Source organism: Pundamilia nyererei, unplaced genomic scaffold, assembly GCF_000239375.1.
Source record: "Pundamilia nyererei isolate P.nyererei 1_Seehausen unplaced genomic scaffold, PunNye1.0 scaffold00078, whole genome shotgun sequence".
NCBI lineage: Eukaryota > Metazoa > Chordata > Actinopteri > Cichliformes > Cichlidae > Pundamilia > Pundamilia nyererei.
Genome location: NW_005187479.1, coordinates 1,011,817 through 1,032,459, shown reverse-complemented (window position 1 = coordinate 1,032,459; position 20,643 = coordinate 1,011,817).

Here is a 20,643-nt window from a genome sequence, read left to right as displayed (position 1 = left end):
AAATTGATTAAAACAAGCAAACTAACTAACTAACTAACTAAGAAACAACAAACAAAACAGTATATAAAATCAAAAATCAAAACAGATAAAATCAGCAGTTAAAATGTAAGTTTTGAAATTTAAGCTTAAGTGCGGATTTGGTGCTTTATTTAAATGCAGCTGAGAACAGGTGAGTCTTCAACTTGGAGTGTTTCAGCCGATCTCAGGCTTTCTGGGAGTTTGTTCCAGATATAAGGAGGATAAAAGCTGAATGTAGCTTCTCCGTGTGTGGTTCTGACTCTGGGAAGTGATAAAAGACCGGATCCAGATGACCTGAGGGATCTGGAAGGTTCATATTGGGTCAGGAGGTCACTGATGTATTTTGGTCCTAAACCATTCAGAGCTTTATAGACCAGCATCAGAACTTTAAAGTCTATCCTCTGACGGACAGGCAGCCAGTGTAAAGACCTCAGAGCTGGACTGATGTGGTCCACTTTTCTGGTCTTAGTGAGGACTCGAGCAGCAGAGTTCTGAATGAGCTGTAGTTGTCTGTCTGATTTTTTTAGGTAGACCTGTAAAGATGCTGTTAAAGTAATCAAGCCTGTAGTTGTTCATTTGTGTCTTGTCAAGATTGTCCTTTTTCAGTATAGGTTTTATTACAGCAGTTTTTAGTGGTTCTGGAAACACGCCTGATATTAAAGAAAAGTTGACGATCTGTAACAGGTCTGACTCTAAAGTCTTTGAGACCTTTTTGAAAGAACTTGTTGGCAGGACATCTAAACAGCAAGAGGAGGAGTTCAGTTGACCTAAAATGTCCTCCAGGTCTTTTCTGTTAATAGGGTGAAACTGTTTGATTGTGTTTTTCGGTGGACACAGTACATACAGTATTCTGGATCTGCTGTTGATGTACCAATTGCTTGTCTAATCTTTTGGATTTTTTCTGTGAAGAATTTGGCAAAGTCATTGCAGGCCATGGTCGAATGAAGTTCAGCTGCCACTGACACAGGAGGGTTTGTAGCCTGTCAACTGTAGAAAATAAGACCCGAGCATTATGACTGTTTTTAGTGATGATGTCAGAGAAGTAGGACCTCCTTGCACTCCTCAGTTGTAAATTATAATTGTGAAGTTTCTCTTTATAGATGTCATAATGAACCTGGAGGTTTGTTTGTGGGTAAATAGCATGAGGTGGCCAATTATCCCTGTCTGTCTAACAACACAGAATAAATATCAGAAAAACATTATTCCTTCTTTATGTGGGAGTTTGATTAGCGTCCCTGCAATTGAATTTATATTTATACATTATAAGTAGGTAGGTGTGCTATGAGTGCAAATCAGTCATACCTGTTGTTCATCCATTGTAACTAACATATCCGTGGACTTAAAAATCCTGTAAACTTAGTGATTATAAACAAAAAAACAAATACACAATTCCAGACAAAAACAGAAGTAGTCATAAATTGCTAGTCTAAAAAAAATGTTTAACCAAATGTCTTATTCTGGTTTTATATTCAAAGTCCACCATTACCTCCAATGCCTTTATCAAAAATGGCACACCTAAAGCCATTTACAAGCAATAATTACGAAATAGTCCATAGCTATAATTTCTCTTTGAAATGCTGCATGCAGGTAGAAACTAAATTACCCTAGCCATAACGGGAAAATAAGATACTTTAAAGCAAATTATACACAGTGTCTATATTGGACAGGAAGCATTTAGTTTAATGTGTAATTGTTGAATTGCTCAAGGATCTAATTTGGAACATTTTTATTCTTTCTTTATTTTTTCTTTAGTGTTAATGTTGTATGGTTTATAGAGTCAACGGTCATACACGCTCGTCAATTATAATTTGGACAAATTATTATTGGTCAAGATAAAAAGCTCAAAATTCAGAATATCTTTCTAATCTGGGTACATGTTTGCAAATACTATTACTTGTTGTTGTCAGTGAATGTCATCATTTTTTGAGGATAGTCAGGACACAAGATATTCCTCTGAATGTTGAGCTTTTATATGTGTACTAAATTGGTGGGTGAGTACAAAGCCAATAGCACCACTGGTGTGCCAGAAAAGTTAAATGAGAGTGAAGCAGTGGTCATGCCAGCACTAAATCAAAGAGAATCAAAGCAAAAGTGGAATTTGTAAAGCTTACTTGATAAAAGGGCAGAAATGAAGCACAAATATATAGAGATATGTTTTCAGTATTACAAATTTAAAAAAAAACTTTTAACTTATTTAAAAGAAAGCTGAATTATGAATATATATTTTAATACCATACCATGTATATACCAACTACCATTACCCTGAATTAAATAATTATAATTTCTGGCTCTTTAATAAGAGATTTAAAAAAATATGGGATACATAAAATTTCTTATGTTAAAAGAAAAACCTGAAATCAGAAGCCTATGGCTTATCATTGTTATGTTCTATAGAAACTGAGTGGGCAACTAAGTTATACAAACAATTATATGAAATGTAGAAGTTGTCTATTAGTGATGGGAATTCCGGCTCTTTTTAGAGAACCGGTTCTTTTGGCTCCCAACCGGCTCTTCAGGTTGTTTTGTTGCTTTAGTTAATTTATTATCAACAACAATATAAAATTATGCAAAAAAGGAATTACTAATGTAAAAAAGACGTGGTTTTATTTATATATGTTTATATATTCATATATTTATATATAAATATATGCGGTGGTCCCTAGAGACAAAGCAGAGGGAGAAAGAGAGCCAGGGACAACAACAAGAGACAACATCGTCACATTAGAAAGGTAGTAATCATCCACAATATTTTCAGTTGCGAGTGATAAAGGATTCAGAAAGTTTATCTGTGCAGTGAATCCTATGTATGCAATTCCAAGCAGGAAAGCATCCCAGACTTATATCACAGAGAATGTGCAGCTTCCTTTTATTTTGCATATTTTAATTTATATTTTAGTGTGTTGTGGTTTGCAGTGTTTTGTGTTGTTTCACTTTAAATTTGTTTAAAAGGAAAAAGCTGAAAATTTTTAATAGTTAAAAGTTGAAATTTGAGTAGTTGGTTTTTGTATTTATAATTTATTCATTACATTTTATGTGGAGTGAATAAATAAAAGTATATTTACAGTGGCCCCTAGAGACAAACATGTAGAAACTACAAAAGAAGGACAAACTCCAAAACATGTACAAACTCCAAAACAACACAAAACACTGCAAACCACAACACAATAAAATTTAAATGAAAATATGCAAAACAAAAAGAAGATGTCATATAGACCTGGGATGATTTTTTGGGAGAGTGTTTTCCTGCTTGGAATTGCATACATAGGATTCACTGCATGAATAAACTTTCTTAATCCTTTATCATCCGCAACTGAAAATAATTGTAGATGACTTCTATACCTTTCTAATGATGATGATGGTGATAGTGACGATGTTGTTTCTTGTTGTTGTCCCTGGCTCTTTTTCCCTCAGCTCTGTTCTTGTGCTACTGCGAGTGTAACTACTGCCCCTCCCCCCTCTGCTCAGCGCAAGCACAAGGCTCACATGCGGAGTGAAGCGAAAAAAAGTGCGAGAGAGAGGGTGAGAGAAAGGGGGAAAAAAAAACAAAAAACAACGGCTCGCGTCGTTCACTTCAAAGATTCGGCTCTAAGAGCCATATCGTTCGCGACCGACACATCACTATTGTCTATCTGTGTGAGATATGAAAGGGTTTCAGTACATGAAAAATAGAAATAATTGGAAGTATCCACTGTAGTGCATGGAAGTATCTTTGTTTATCTGGAAGTATCTGAGGCATAATGGATGTCTACTGTCTACCTCTGACTACTGTGCAAAAACAATTTCCACAATCAATGTGTAATTACGCCCAACTTTTATTTAAATGTGTATAAACAACAAGGGCAGTGGTGCAGTGGTTAGCAATGTTGCATCACTGCAAGAAGGGTCCTGAGCTCAACTCCACCATTATGGCCAGGGCCTTTCTGTGCGGAGTTTGCAGGTTCTCACCTTCTTTGCATGGGTTCTCCCCAAGCCCTCCGGGTTCCTCCCACAGTTCAAAGACATGCAATTAGTGGGGTCAAGTTAAGTGGTGATTCTAAATTGCCCATATTGGTGAATGTGAGTGCTAATGGTTATCTGTCTGTACTGTGTGTCAGATCGGCAACCTGTTCAGGGTGTACCATGCCGCTTACCCTATGGAAGCTGGGATAGACCCCAGCCCCCCTGCGAGATAAGATACGCGGAAAGAAATGGATGCAGGTATAAGCAAGTATACTGAACCATGTGTCCAATCATGTTTTTAATGTATACAGTAATCAGAGATGTTGTCAAGTTGTCTTTGTGCTGTAATAAATCTGTGTTGTCTTCTGTTTCTGTGAGTGAGTGAGTGTTCCTGGGTGTGGCCACTTTCTCCCTCTGGAGGTCTTGCAACGTCTACGTTATCCACTCACCATCCTCAGCTGTTTATCAACCCTGGGCTCCCTCTCAGCCTTCCACCAAATTAGTTCCAAGGTTAGTTCTTTGCTCTCTTCCTTCTTTCAATGTTATCTATCACCGCACTTCAGATTCATCTTCATCTGACTGCCTGCCTGCTCAATTGTCATTTCGTCATCTGCCTGCCACGTTCTGAGTTGTGCTTCTGACCAAGTCATTTAGCCGCAGTGTTCATCTTTCCGCCATACTCACTGCACTCTTTGTCTGCTCAGACTACATCTTTTCAGCCAACAATCCAGACTGTAATTTCGTTCTCCCCACAAAATATTGCTCACTGCCCAGCTTCAGTCTCCAGAGGTACATCTCTTAGTCCTACCAGTAATATTACACATTTGGTTTTCTGTTTTGAAATAAATTCTTAAAAACATCTCTCTCATCTACACGAAAAACACTGACTCTACTTAAAAAGCGATCTTTCCTTATGGTAGCCTCTTGGGAAAACTTAATGAGATACTCCTTAGCCTTCAGGGAACCCAACAGCTTGCGTGAGGGAAGGTGATATAAAATGTCAAGACTGTAGAGTCAACAACACTCTCTTCAGACCTCTTTGTCCACACCTTTTTCTGAATCTTTTTGGATCATGGGGTATCCACTGATACTATATTAGCTCTTGGACAAAAAACTGGTTGATCTGATGCTAATTATTTGAAATTTGGTGGCAGATTTTATTTCAGTATTTGCAATAAACCTTTGAGGTTTGTTTAACCTCCTGGGTTACTCCAGATACTCTGGTTTCCTCCCACAGTTCAAATACATGCAAGTTACAGCAGATTAATCAGTATTTCTAAACTTGCTGTCACCCCTGTGTTGGAGTAAGGGTTGGATGCAATAAACCTTTGAAAGCATCTTTCTAGTATTTGTGTCACATCTGGGTCCAAGTTGTTGGTAAAGCTTTACAGAAGCAGCGCCACTTTTAATAAAGCTCTAGAACACAACTCCAAAAATATAGTTGTTAAGCAAAGTCCTTTGAATCCTTAAAAATTCAAGATGTACAACACATGGCTTAAGCAGGTTTGCTGTATGCTTAACCTCTGAAGCTCAAAGATTACAGTAAAGTTCAGCATTGACTGTTTGGCCTGGATGAATTCATGATGCACGGTCCTGTAAATGTCGAAGAAAGTGACATGCATGTTTGTTTTTTGGTGATCATAACTAGGTTTCAAGGATACAGCTAGGTTCAGGTATTTGTACAACATTAAAATGTAATAATTGTGCCTCTGCGCAACACCACAAGTGATTTTATATGAATATGTAATTGAAGTGCAGACTCTCAGCTTTAATTCAAAGGGTTTAACAGCAAGTGTTGCCTTAAAGGTCTAAGAATTAATTGTATAAAGTAATATCATTGAGAATATAAGCATTGCTTGCATTATTTGAATAAAACTCATTTGCTCACTGCTCACATTTGACTGCCTTAAGTCTACAAAGCGTGGATGTCACCAAATGCTGTATTTCCTCCCTCTCAATCACACCACCACACAGTATTGACCCACACATATAGTTCTTACACACACACTGGACATTCTGGACATTGTTTTCACTTCATCACTTAAACCACTTTAAGCATATTTGCACTGCACAAGACATAATGTGGACACTGGTCACTATATTCTTCATTTCCAGTTAATATTTGTACAGTTGCTGTTATTGTGTGTATATATATATATTTATTTATTTATATTTCTTCATACATTCTTATATAGTTTTATATTTTTTATTTTGTTTTACAGTTATTTTATTTTCAACTTTAATTTATATATAGTTTATCTTATTCTTTCCCAGTTAAATTTACACTTTTTAATTTTTCATATTTATTTCCTATCTTATTCATAGCCTTTTCCTTTTTTTTTTTTTTTTTAGGTCACGGGCAGTTGTTTAAGCATTTCAATGCATATCGTACTGTGTATGACTGTGTACGTGACAAATAAAATTTGAATTTGAATTTTGAATTTGAATTTGAATTTGAGATCCTCTGAGAAGCCTTTATTCCGGTCATCTTCAGTTGTTGTTTGTTTGTTTTGTCTTCAGCAACTGATGAGCATGCTCTGCTGGATTGAGATCAGGTGAATTATTTCTCCATTGAACACTATATTTGTTGTGAGAAAGTCTTGTGCCACCTTTTACGGGATATTTTGAGTCATTAACCATTTGCACTGTGAAGCACTGTTTAATCAGTTTTACAGCATTTGGCTGAGTCTATCCATGTACATTGCAGAGTTCAGCTGGTCTGGTCTGCTAAGCATGTTGGTGTTGCTGAGCTGGCCATTGCATTTATGCTTTTCTGCAATGTTTATTTTGGCTTTTTGGCCTAATGACGGCCTCCTTCGGTTGTATGAACATCTCTTTGGACCTCACATTGAGAATTCAAGTGAATAGCTACCAAGTTCAACATTTAGAATCAACTCCAATTTTAACTGCTTCTTAATCAAATGTACAATTACTTTTGAGCCTCTGAAAATGGGGAATTATGCATGTGGGGTTTTAATGACAAAACAAATTTCCCACGTGTGGGACTAATAAAGGTTATCTTATTTTATCTTATCTTAAACAGTTAATCTAATACTTTTTCTTAAGCTCCTAGATTTAAAGTTGAAAAGCTGCTCTTCAGTCACACCTTGATAGATTAATTTATCATCCACTTTGGTGGTGTACATAGGCAGAAATACAAAAAGTATCAAAAAACTTATAGACCTAAATCTATCAGTTTGTATCATATGAGCCAGAGAAACAACTATAATTACCACTGATGGTCCTTGACACGAGAGTGTTTGTTCTCTGTGTGAGTTCTAGTTCTTCTTCTTCTTCTTCTTCTTCTTCTTCTTCTTCTTCTTCTTCTTCTTCTTCTTCTTCTTCTTCTTATTATTATTATTATTATTATTATTATTATTATTATTATTAAGCCGCCATGTGAAATATGTTTCAAGTCCAAATTAAAAAATAACTCTTAAGGTGATAAATGAATTCAACAAATTGTATCATGCTCAAAATAATGAACAATTACAAAACAAAATAGTGAGCAAACTTGTCTTTGATTCCAGATGGTTTTATGTCTCTGTCTGATTGGGATAGATAGATTGCTTAGAATGTTAATATAATTTTAATATAATTTGCAATATCATCTTCTCATACTTCTCTGTCTCCAAGGTTCATCCATAATTTCATATATTTCGCATATTAAACCGGGACAGCGATAAGGCAGGACACAAGACTAGTTGGGCAGATGATGTGAAAACTTTGCTCTACATTTCACACTAGACGTTGTATGAGACAGGAATCTTACAGTCAATTATTTTCATGAATTTTTCATCTCTCACATAAGCACCACACTTCATAAAGCAAAAAAAGCTTCACTAGAACTATGCAGCCCACAGGCAACCATCAACCGTGAAACAACTTTCTAACTCTGTGGATCTCTCTTAAAGCAGTAAATATACATCATTCAAGAAGAATTTCAGGGTCACTTCAAAGATGGGGGAATATGTAGGAATATAGATATTCTAATGCTGTTAATTACAAACCTCATGCCTTTTAATTATGCAGATTTGTTCTATAGTAACTAAATACAACTCCCAACAGCTTAAACTTTGAATAAATTAGGTGGAAAAAATCACCCTTCAGTTGAGTCATTAGCTGTTGGGGTATTTGTTGAAAATGAGATGATCTTATCTTTTACTGACAGATGCTACTAGTCATTCTTATCAATGTTCTGGGTATTTTGTATCCCTTGTCTTTGGCTGACATGCGATTTCCCTTAAACATCAAGACATTAGAGAGGCACAATGGCTTTAGGTAAAAAACAAACAAGAAAAAATATATTCAATTTGCAGTTGGAAAGGGTCAAGCTAGCCTCCCAGGGTTTCTTTCCACGGGTTGCTTTAACAGATGAAGTCAACCATATACTTTTCCTCACTGTCAGAATTCAACAGAAACCCCTAAAGGAAAGAACAGGTGAAAGGAGTCCCAGGGGAATAGCCTCACTGGCCGAAAAAGAATGATCAATTTGACCACTTCATTAGCATGTGTATCTATCCATTTGAGAAAATGTAGTTTTTATGTTCCCAATATTCAGTATAAGCACAGTGTAACATGTGAGTAAACGTGCAGCAATTCTTCATCTCCTGTGCTACAGCTAAACTATTTTAACATGAACAAAAAATTGCATATATCATCAGAAAACATTTCATATGATTCAGTCTAAAATTTGACTTTTTGTAAATCTGTTGATTAAAAGATGAAGAAAATAATTTGAGACTGGAGCTCTAGCTTTAGTAAAATTTTCAACATAGATAAGAATTTTTTAGGGTCTTTGAGATTTCAGTCTTGGAAAAATCTAATAAAGTCCAAAAGGCCTACTTACTTCATGGATACAAAGGCCCAGGGAACACATTTTAAAGAGGATGAATATATTTGTCAAACAAACTGACATAAGAATGCTAGCAAAGAGGAACAATAACGTCCACAATTTTCCAGAATGCCACAAACCTAAATTGTATTTGTGACCTTTTAATTGCCTCACCACCTTTACGGGTACACCTTCTATTCTGTTGGCTCAGCAATCATACTATTACTAAGAGACTCACTGCAGCTTTATATTGCTTATAAAGGGAAAATTGCAAGCACTGTGACAGTTTTGTACTCTTCTCCTTGGATTTACATTATCGTTGTCAAGTTCTCAAAAAATAAGTGAGTTTACCTGATGTCTGTTTGTATCACTAAGGCTCCGACTGACTAGTGAGTTAAAGTGGAAATCTTGTCATGTTAATGCGTGTTTTGCTTTTTTTAATTAATAGTGTTTTCTAAATAATTATAAGAGATATAATATAAGCAGTGTTGGGTAAGTTACTTTAAATTAGTAACTTAGTTATGTGAGTGTGTGTGTAAAAGCAGCAGGATTTATATTTCAGTTCTGCTGAGCCAAATAAGACAGGTCAGGGTGAAGAAGTGACAGCCAAAGAAAAGCTTACCACAAAACGGATAAGTTATGACAAATCAGACTATAAGGCAAAAAGAAAGTGCAGCTTTATGGTTTCATGGACAAAATAATTTCTGTGGCTGCGATATGATGAGCTAAATAACCAGGGCTGCACATAAGTGGTCCGCAGGTGTGCATTCGCTGTCAAAATAAAAAACACGCACAAGGGTTAGGGTTAAATTTAAAAACTGTACTTTTGAGTTAAAATATATATTTATAATTTTAATAAATGACAAATTAAAAAGGCATAAACATTTTATTTTGTATCGAAAAAATATCGAACCGTGACACCAAAGTATCGAACCGAACCGAACCGTGAATTTTGTGTATCGTTGCACCCCTAATATATACATATATGTTCGTGTGTGTGTGTGTGTGTGTGAGCTTGCTGGCCCCAAAATATATCCGATGCAGAATGCAAAGTTAACAAGACAAGTTAACAGGACTTCTAAGTATTAATGTAGTGAAGTCAGAGGTAAAAAAAAAACTGTGTGCTTAGACTGTGGGGAGCAGATTGCTGTGATTACCGATTACAATTTGAATCACCATTAGGAGACTGAACATGCAGGGAAATACAAGAACTTGACTGATGCAGAACAGGAATAGACATCTGAACCTTTGCTAGCAGAACTGCAAAAACAACAAAGGCACACTTTACATATCCAGGAATGCATAAGAAGTTTTATGATTTCCCACAAAATCACTAAACACAGTAAGCCATTCTCTGATGCAGAATTCATCAAAGACTGTTTGGTGGTCTCTGCCAAAATAGGCATTAAAAAAGAAGTAGCAAATGAAAATGTGACCATTTCCAGGCAAAATTTTAAGAAGATGGATCGAGGACATTGCAGGAAATCTGAAGTCTACAGTTGGGGTACAGAGTCTTTTTGTCTGTAGCACTAAGTCTACGTGGAGTCTTTTAAAAAACAGTTAAAAACATTAGTCATTGATCAGGATTTCTGTTGACATTTTATTGTTATTTATGTTTTATTTATTTATTTTTTTGTTTTAAAATGGTTCTCTATTAACATTGTGTTTTAATTGTTGTAACTGCTATGTAAATACATTTTACTCAGTTACTTTACTTAGTAAATGTGAAGCCTCACTTGAAAAACGTTTTAGACAACTTTAACTTTCTGTCCTTTGCTCTCTGCAATAGCTGTGATGTTTGTGACACAAGTAACTACATGCTTACATAGGTTGGGGTTGAAATGGGATAAATTGGCATGTATTATAACCAATGCCTGTCCAAATTGGTAGTTTTGCATTGTATCTATAGTTTCAGTCACTTGACTGACTTGCTACACTGCTGTTCAAAACATTATTCCATCATGACGGCCAGCAGTGGACAGTTGGTAGTACTGCAGAACAAAAGGGGTGTTTTTTTTCAATGAGTGTGGCCCTAATACTGCTTCATAGTCTTGAGTCAAAACTACTTTGATCATCTGTCCATGGAGGAAAACTGAAGATATGAAGAGAAACTACAAATTTTGGGGACTTGTGATCCATATTCCACCCCAGCTGATTTATTTAAATCCCTTAAAGTGGTCACATCTGTCGAAAAGCTCCAGTTCAGTGACATTTCTGTATATCTTGTAGAGCTTATACTGCTTATGCTGACCTTCCACTGTTGCCAGGATAAAAGCTTTCAAAGCGAGTACGTTTACAGTGTAGAGTATATGTAAAAATGTCTGACAGTGTTGATTTGTCACATTAATGTTGTATCATAAAAGTAAAGTTCACTGAGTATTTTTCCAGTGTCAGGTAAATCATTCCTAACTGAATGAGCTGCTACTGACAGCCTGGGTTGCTGTGGAGAAGCAGAGATTGGTGCGATCAGAGGCGTAATTTCCAGGGGGTTAGGGGGGTTATGACCCCCCCAATAATCAGACCCAACCAATATAACCCCCCCAATAAAATTATGAATTATTTTGCATAAATAGGTTTTCTTTACTCATTTAAGGTATTACCAGCAAAATGGTTGCATGTTTAATCATCGGGGAATTTAGCCAGATTTATTTATTTATTTAGACAGAGATGTTGACCCCTCACATATTGGTGCCATACTCTACCCTCTTCCGGCACCTGTAAATAAATGTAGATTGGTGCATCCAATAGCACAGCAGCTATACAACATTTGCATAGTTGCTTTTAAACTCAAAGACGTTCAAAGGATGGCTGGAGGGCAAAGGACCGGAGTACTGTTTTCCTCTCCAGGTGGGCATGTCCCAGTAGCTATGGATTAAACACCAGGATGTGTAAGTCAACCCTGTGTTGTTGATGTTGTAACTAAAGTGATAAATTTCATTGGGCCAAGAGTAAAAAATGACAGTTGTTTTTTTTTTTTTTGCACAGTTGATTTACTACTGGCAGAGGATTTTAAGTCAGTTTCACATCAGACAGTAAGCCTGGCTTTAATGCAATTGTTCAAGCCCAAAACAGAATGGATTTCTCTGACTGGACAAGAAAAACCCCAGAAACACTGTAGACGAAGTCATTAATCTACAAGCAAAAATGGCAATAGCACTTTGTATGAAGTTAAAAGTCTTTGAAATATTACAGTTATTTTCAGGAATTTCGATTAACTAGTGACAAAATGTTAGCATTTTTACTATATGTATTTCACATAGCCTAAGACTGACTTTTACCAGCGCAGTTGATGAAGAGGTCAAATTAATTCAGAGCAGAATTTAGTTCAGTTTATTGTCACAACCCTCTGCACAACAGTACGGATTTCTCATGTGAAGTGTAGAACTGCAGGCTTATGTAAAATAATTTCTATGATCAAGTGTTAAAATGTTTTTTATAGTCCCTGAAAGCTTATTCTGAAAATACTTCACTTTGCTTTAAAAACTGTTTGAATCATTTTTAGTATTTAATATTAAAATGGAAGGCAGAATGAAACGTAATTAAAAAAGAAAATGGGATGCTAATGGGATAATTTAATTAGATCGTAACACTGGTGCAATAGTACATTGTGGTCTTTATGTAAAATTTCACTATTTTTTAAGCTGACAGTTGACCAGAAACTGTACTGAGACACAATATAAAACACTCTCGAGCCTATAATTTGGCAACATAAAGGAAAACAAGAAAATAAAACAAAATATTGAGGCCAAGTTAAGCTATCTCCTTCTCACAACCTGTAGAAGACAGCTCTGAATGACTAATTCCCTAATTTGACATTTTTTAATGCATGTTTTTATTAAACTGTGTGCACAAGATAAGTGTATATACACTATTACAGACATATCTCTGTGTGTTGCAACTTAAACATTCAAACCATGTCTTTCCTCCTCACTGTGAAAAATGTGGGTCTGGAATATGAAAAATAGCTGATGTTCAGGCTGGAACTTGAATGAAGAAAATATGTTTTTGATCCATATTATGCTTTCCACATGGGTGGATGGGTAGGCGCATGGGACTTTTGGTCATCCTTTTATTTGGTTTTGTGATTTGTTTGGACAACATAGGTTTGCTCATGCCATGATGCATCGGTTATATGTATCTCTTTACGAGAGCAGGCCGTGTTAGAGTGCAGGCTGTAATGTGGCCCAGGCATTGTATAATTGTCTATTTATTTTTGATGCAGAATATTTCCAAGGATATCTCCCTCTCTGTATCACAGGAACCTTGAGCATAAAAAAATATTAAGTGTAAAAAAAAAACAGGTCAAAAGAAGCCAACACTGGACAGAAAAACATGTTAACAGAGAAATAAAGATGTTGCTTATTTACGGTATTTGCAGGACTTCTTTCCTGATACAATAAAAAAGCTGATTAAAAAAGCACTTCATTGTCAATAAGTTTATCATGTTTTGAAAGATACAAATGTCTTATTAGGAGGACAAAAGCTGCCTCTGGTTTTCCCCAACTTTGCTCTCTTGTTTATATATTATATACACAAATAGGTAATTTGTTCACATATTGGGTAAAATATTTTCTTCCATATTTGTCCAGTGTTCTGTAACATATTTCATATTAAAGTCAGCATCAACAAAAGCAGCTGTCTCACTGACTTCAATATTAAAGATGATTTTTAATATGGGTTAAACTGTACCTGTATTATCCACTTTCTATTCTCTCTAAGTTTACCATGTGTTTGGTGAGATTCAAATTCAAACCTTATGATACAAAGCTTTTGTTCTTTTCTTCAACACATACATATAAAATACATATATAATACAGTATGGGTGAGCTAATCACACTTAAGCCATTATCACATATCCACTGCAGCAGTGAACTTTTCAAGGCATTACCCACCAGAGAACACAAATGTCAAACACAGAAATATCTGACTTTACTCTGCCAAAAATAGTGCGAAGCCCTCGTGATGTTTGATTCTTCCTGTGTGAGAATAGCACAGGTAATTGTCTGGTCAATTCACAGTCCACAAGTGATTGTCCAGCATTCTGCCTCATAGCTTTACCTGGCCAGACCTCTCAGCTCAACAAAATGGAATATAAGAGAAATCTGAAGTAGGCTATATCCTCTAGTGTTCAATGGGAAAGAAAGAAACACTTTGGATTTTCACAACATTTTCTGAAATTCATGTGTGAAAATAGCCTTTGAATACAACCTTCCAGTTGTGATCTGTCTATAACCTGCACCATGGTGAGTGACTTATACTGAACACAAAGTTGTGGTTCTCAATTCATTCTGTGGATTATCCCTTCTTTCTATTGTCCATAGAATTACAGAGGTATTTCTGGATTTTAATCTCCATCCTCAGAGTTTTTCAGCCAAATGAATAGATTAAGTAATTAATAAATAAAACAGCATCAAACCTCTATTGATTGCTCAATGTTTTAAATTCTGATAAAGACACCAGCACATAAATCGCACAGGTAGTTATCTATTGCAGTTATCTATCTGTTCTTCTTCTTGTTTTATTTTTTTTTCCTCATTAAGCCACTGGCTAATTTGTGTTGTGGGTTAGCAACACTATAAACCCCAAAATAACTTGAAATCGAATGCTTTTCTTAGTTATATCACAGATTTATGAGTAATATATTTGACATATCTGCAGTCTAACTTTAAAACATACTGTAATTCAATCTGCTGAGGTTTGGTTTAGTCATCTAACATTTGAAAGTCACAGTATGACCATGCTTAGTCATAAGCATCTTTGAAAAAAATGTTTAAAGCCATGCTTTTAATTACTGGTGTATTTTACTGTGTGGCCTGTCATTAAACAGTCAGCTCATAAGAATATAAATCAACTCTTTCTAGTGTATCAACAAACAAATATAACCCACCTGTTATATAAAGATTGCTTTTGTGATGGAATACTGAATGAGAACTATGTCTCAGCTTGACTGCAGGGTCTCCTGACCAGATTTGCTGACTGGTAAGCCCTGGAGAGAAACACTGGTTAATTAGCTTTGTGGTTAGCTCTGAGGTCAATTGTAGGCCATTTCTTCAGGTCATCAGAGAAACCAGTGCTGAACACAGACCTGTGGTTATACTCCCCAGGGTGCAGTGGTTTCCATCACACTACTTCAGAGATTAGTGGACTTTAGCTAATGGTAGAAATTCACCCTTTATAAGGGAATCATAATCCACAAGTTTACTGGTACAAAAGAAAATCTACAGTAATTTCATTTGTCCCTATTTCCTTAAATTGCCTTATGTTCTTTTCTTCTCTTTTTAAAAAACAAAAAAACAAACATAACATCCCACTGAAACTGGAATTATTAGTCCTACAACCATTGAGGCTTTCAATATATCAGCTTTAAAATGTAGTTCTTTGCTATTTCCCAGCAATTGAACCATTTTCATGCTATTTTCCCAGCTTCCACTATTCTGCAGTATTCCTTTATGAATGTCTGAAAGTCATTGTATGTAAATGTGTTCATACAGATAGAGAGCTGTCTAATATCCCTTGTAATGTGTATCTAAACAGTTAGACAGATCCAGCATTTATTTGAGGACAACAATACCCTTAAACAGTAATGATAGAAGCCATCTACATCAAGTGGGAGCAACATTTAAACAGAGGAGGTGGTCTACAAAACCAATTGCCTCCCACTTGCAAACCAGTCCTGACATTCCCTCCAGACAAACACCCTACTGCACCTGTGACCCTAACGATTCACATCATGGGTGGGTGGGTCAATGACTCACATGTGACCTCAGCAATTCTTGGGAGCTAATGACCTTACAGACATGTATTATCTAGCTTTCCCCTTGCAGCAGGGCAAAACTAAAGATTTCTTCTTCATGTGAGCTGATGTCCACTAGTGTTCATTTTAACACAGAGATATACAGCGAAGTACAAGAACTGGAATCCATGCAGACATGTTTAGTGAAATAATCTTCATCTAAAGGAGGAATTATTGTAAAAGGTGAGATTTAAAAAAAAAACATTTTTAAATGTTGTCATCCCATTAAAAACTTGGTATCATAAAAATATTATGAGAATCCAGTATGACTCCTTTATTTGAAACGGAAAGTCAGGTATGGAAGAATGCAGGTACCCAAAAGTCAGTACGGACTGTGCAAAAAGCTAAATTGCTTCTCTTCAGTGGCCCAGACTGAACTGTGAGAACCCAATGTGGAAGTAGCCTGAAATAAAGAATTGAACTTCCTCTGAGATGTAATATGTTTTCAGACCAGGCGTCACATTTTGGGTTATTTAGACCAAAATACTAAATTTTGTTCTACAAGGGCCTGATATCCACTTACGAGGACATTATACTGCTACTGTTCTATCGAAATTTTAAATGAATATCCTCATAAGTGGCACACATTTTTCTCAGACACAAAAATTAGATAAAAAATTTTTTTTAGTAATTCTTTGTTTTTATATTCATCAGGTCCCAATCAGCCCAAATATCAAAGAGAAATTAAGAATGCATTCCGTGGAAGAGTTTGGGTCTTAGGAGGTTAACGTGAATTGAATTCTCTACCAAATGTGTCAAACTTTGTAGTGACACATATTTCATATAGCCCATGAAAATATCCCTCCCTCCAGTTCAAAGATATGTCCAAATACATGGGATTAGATTCATTGGAGATTTTAAATTGATTGTAAGTGTGAATATGAGTATGTATGGTTGTCTGGCTCTATGTGTTAGCCCAATGACAGATTGGGTGTATCCTGTCCCTCACCCTATGACAGTTCCAAATGAATTTCTGAATAGCATTTATTTATTTTTAATTACTGATCCTCTCTGTTTTTACTTGACAAAATCTTTGTATACAAGTGTGTGGATCAAAAAGTGTTAAGACATTATGACTTATGTAGACAGTGAAAAGGGTAAATGAAGGATAGCAGGACACTCACTTGGGAGTAGTACATTGAGCCAGACCTCAAGGTGTACTACAGATCAACCTCTCTTGACCCAAGGGGCTAATCACAATTTTAAAGCATCTCTGTGTGCCGTCTCACCATGACCCCGAGGGCAGACTCAGAGGCAACCTCTTGAGAAAGTGTCTCTGCTGAACACGTTAGAAATGGATGCAGCATTTCTGTCAGACATGCTGAATGTGAGTGTTTTGATCAGCACTGCCAAAGGAAGGAATTTAGCACTGGGTTTGCACCTCGATGTACAAAACTCATAATGGTAGCCTTATTGCAGTCAGGAAGAGTAACCCTGAGTTCAGCACAAAGCTCTGTCCTCAGTGACTCCACAACCTAGTGATGATTATTCTCTCTTTTTAGTGTTTAAAAAAAGCATCTTCCCTCTCCCCTTGAAGGTTAATGCTGAGGGTCATTTCATTCTCTGAGGAGGAAATTAAACACAAAGAGTAAGCCTTGAAATATCTAGGTGCATGGCTCCATTACTTACAGTATATCCTATAATACATCTTTGTATTTCATTATATGCTGTGCCTGCTTTCGTCCCAGTAAGCAGTCCAGGAGTCAAATACAAAGATAGCTGTTACTAAGCAAATGGGTCCCTATGCAATAGCTTTTCATCACCACCGCCACCCCACCCGTTTTTTTTTTTTGTTTTTTTTTTTCACAGTCAACCAATTGCTATACTTGGTGAGTGCATAAGAGCATCCTCTTCTTTCTTCCCAGAGGGATAAAAGTCACCTTCTTCAAATCTCATTGAACAAAAAGTCACACAAAAAATAAAAGGTAAACTCTATATTCTGTCTGCACACACGAGTTCAAGCTTAAAGAGAACAGACTTGCCGCTTTTTAGTTCTCTCTCTGTCAGCAGGAATAGGGAGAGAGGAAAGGAGAGGAAAAAAGAAAGAAGGCTAAGGCAGATGTGTGAACCTTGAAAAAAATAGTATTATTTTTCTAATTTACAAAGAAGTACATGTATTCAGTTGGAAGTCGTTGACACACTACTTCTTAGACTTCATCTCTTTCAGTAGTTCACTTCACCTCACTTACTGTACATAATTCACTTTCCCAGAGTCTCTGTCTCTCCCTCTTGTGCACTGATGTCTCATCCAAGATGAAGGAGCAGAATAAGTGAATCAGGTCATTCTAAATCATTGATAAGACTTGAGAAGCATGCAAAATTTGAATCTGAAAGGAAAGCTGTAATAAGCTCCAAACAGGTAACGTTGATGTGTTTCGATTGACAGATATTTATTTTTCAAGGGTTTTGCTAAAAATAATCCTGCCCTGTTGGCAAAGCAGCTCACACAGCTGTTCTTAATGCATTTTATCAATATTTCAATATATTATATTTCAATATAACTCATTAATTATGCTGCTTAATTGTGATTATTATCGTGCGCATTAATCATGAAGTAACAGCATTTTCATTCTTTTTCCTCAGTCCTTTCATAATGCTTTCATTTTTATCAAACTCTGCACACAGTTGTGTTTCTTTAATGTACAACAACTATATAACAAAATTACAAGATATCAGAAGCGCTAACAGGTTTCGTTTCAAGGCAACAAACACGTGACACTGATAGTTCACCGTGTTTCAAAAGACTTTGGTAGTAATCACTGTTACTATGGAAACCTGCATCTCTGGTGTTGATTGACAGTCAGCACAATCTGAAGGCTGACTCACCTCTAAAATAGAGGTACATCTACTCATTCAGTCATTTAGGATAAAGAATCTGGCACTGCCTTTACATGATCTATTATATGTATAAGTTTTAAAATGTAATTACTTACAAGCATTTGTGATGCATAAAGTTATTTGTAAAACTGTTCATGTCTGTTTAGTTATTTTATTCCATGACTTTTGATTAAACCATTTACCCCCCCCCCCCCCACACACACACACACACATACACACCTCCAAAATAAAAACAATTTCCCCAAAAACCTTCCGTAACAGCCCTGATGTCAAACTAACTGTGTTCTCATTTAGCTGTGTGCAATTTATTAGTGTATTACACATTTTATTGCTTAAGTTTTCAAAGACAATCTTCAAATTGTGCATGTACCTGTGAGAAGTAAAGTAAAATATATGTGTTAAATTTTAAGAGGGTATCAAAATGGGTATAAAATATTAAAACCGGTTTGAGAATTTGGGAGTGGAGAAAAGGCAAAGGTTAAATGTGTGTGTGTGTGTGTGTGTGTGTGTGTGTGTGTGTGTGTGTGTGTGTGTGTGTGTGTGTGTGTTTGGTTCAGCTTTCCACTATTTGCTTTCTCCTTCACCATAAAATATATTTATCCAGAATATCTGTTCAGAATTTTGTTCACTACTTACACTGACAATTCTCTGTTTTTTCATAACAAATGATAATTAAGTACACAGCAAAATCTCCAGTGTTAAATTAACACTGGAGAGTGTCTATATGGGTCCACACCTCTGAGTGTTAAATACAACACTGATGAGTGGTAAATTAACACTTTTGACAGTGTTATATGTTTAAAAGTAACCTAGTCAGTTTTGAAGGTTAACAATGGCTAACACTGAGCAGTGCTGATTTTCTAACACTGGAAAATAACTCAAAATGTTAGAAATATATGTGTACAATACTTTCCCCCAGTGAGCTGCCAAAAGCAATGTGTCAACATTCTGGGGGCATGTTGTAATGGCTGTAAAGGAAATTTGGAGAGGACTTACAATGGACAATGAACTGGGAGGCTAAGAGTGAATTATAACAAGTGCTAGTAAAATTTCTAGAGAATTAAATAAACTATGTCTGAAAAGACTTGTAGAATGTTAACTTGATAAAATACAAACCTTTTGCATACACTTCAGATCTTGTGATCTTCCTTTTTTTTGTCTTATGTTTTGTTTTTGTTGATTGGCTGTTTTTATATTATTCAGTAACAATGCGGATTCTTTAGTCTGTATGTCATGAATTGCAAGAGAAAGACCCGAAGAAAGACTTACACACTAGCAAGAGTAAACAGAAAAGAATCCTTTATTGAGGTTGTTGTCAAGAGCCCAAAGTGTAAAATCCAAGTGGAGAAACACAAATTTCTTCTAAGCTTCTTGAGACAAGCAGGGAGAACACAAGGGCCGGTAAACAGACAGTATGACAAAGACTGAGGAGCAGGGCGGGGCTATTTGTACACATGATAGTAATCAGGGAGAGTGGAAACAGGATAATGAAACACATCTGAATTCAATCAAGATGAGACAGGGGGAGTAAAGTAAAACCAGACAAAAAGACTTAGGAGACAATCAAATATCAAAATAAAACAGGAAATTAGAAAAAAATAACTGGCACATGAATAAACTTGTGTGGAGTCATGTGAGTGGTGACATAGGAGGATGAGGGAAAACCTCTATCAAAAAACATAAACTGGAACTAGCAACCCAAGATTCAAAAGACTAAGGAAATTTAAGAAAATCAAAGAGTAGATATCCAATAAACTAAGAACTATACAAAGACAGCCAAATAATAACAGGAATAAAACTCCACGATACACAAAAACCCTGAGAGAACTCCACAGCTGCCCATGCCTTGCGTGTAACTGGCCATCTTGTTTGGAAACAATGTAGAATTGTTATCTCACCAACAGTGAAGTTTTGGCTGAATGTGAAAGTTTTCCCTTCAGAGTAAACTTGTGTCTTCCTGCTTGGTTCACACTTTTCACAGTTTCAATGCATCTCAACAACCAGTTGGGAAGCCTGAATGACTAAGGCTTTAGCAACCAATTTGACAACAGTTTCTTAAAAAATAAGAATTTTAGGTGCAACAGTATATGGAAAAAAATAAATAAATAAATAAATAAATAAATATATATATTAAAAACACTCCCAGCACGCCCCTGCGGGCGGTTTATCCTTCAAGCTCGGGTCCTCTACCAGAGGCCTGGGAGCTTGAGGGTCCTGCGCA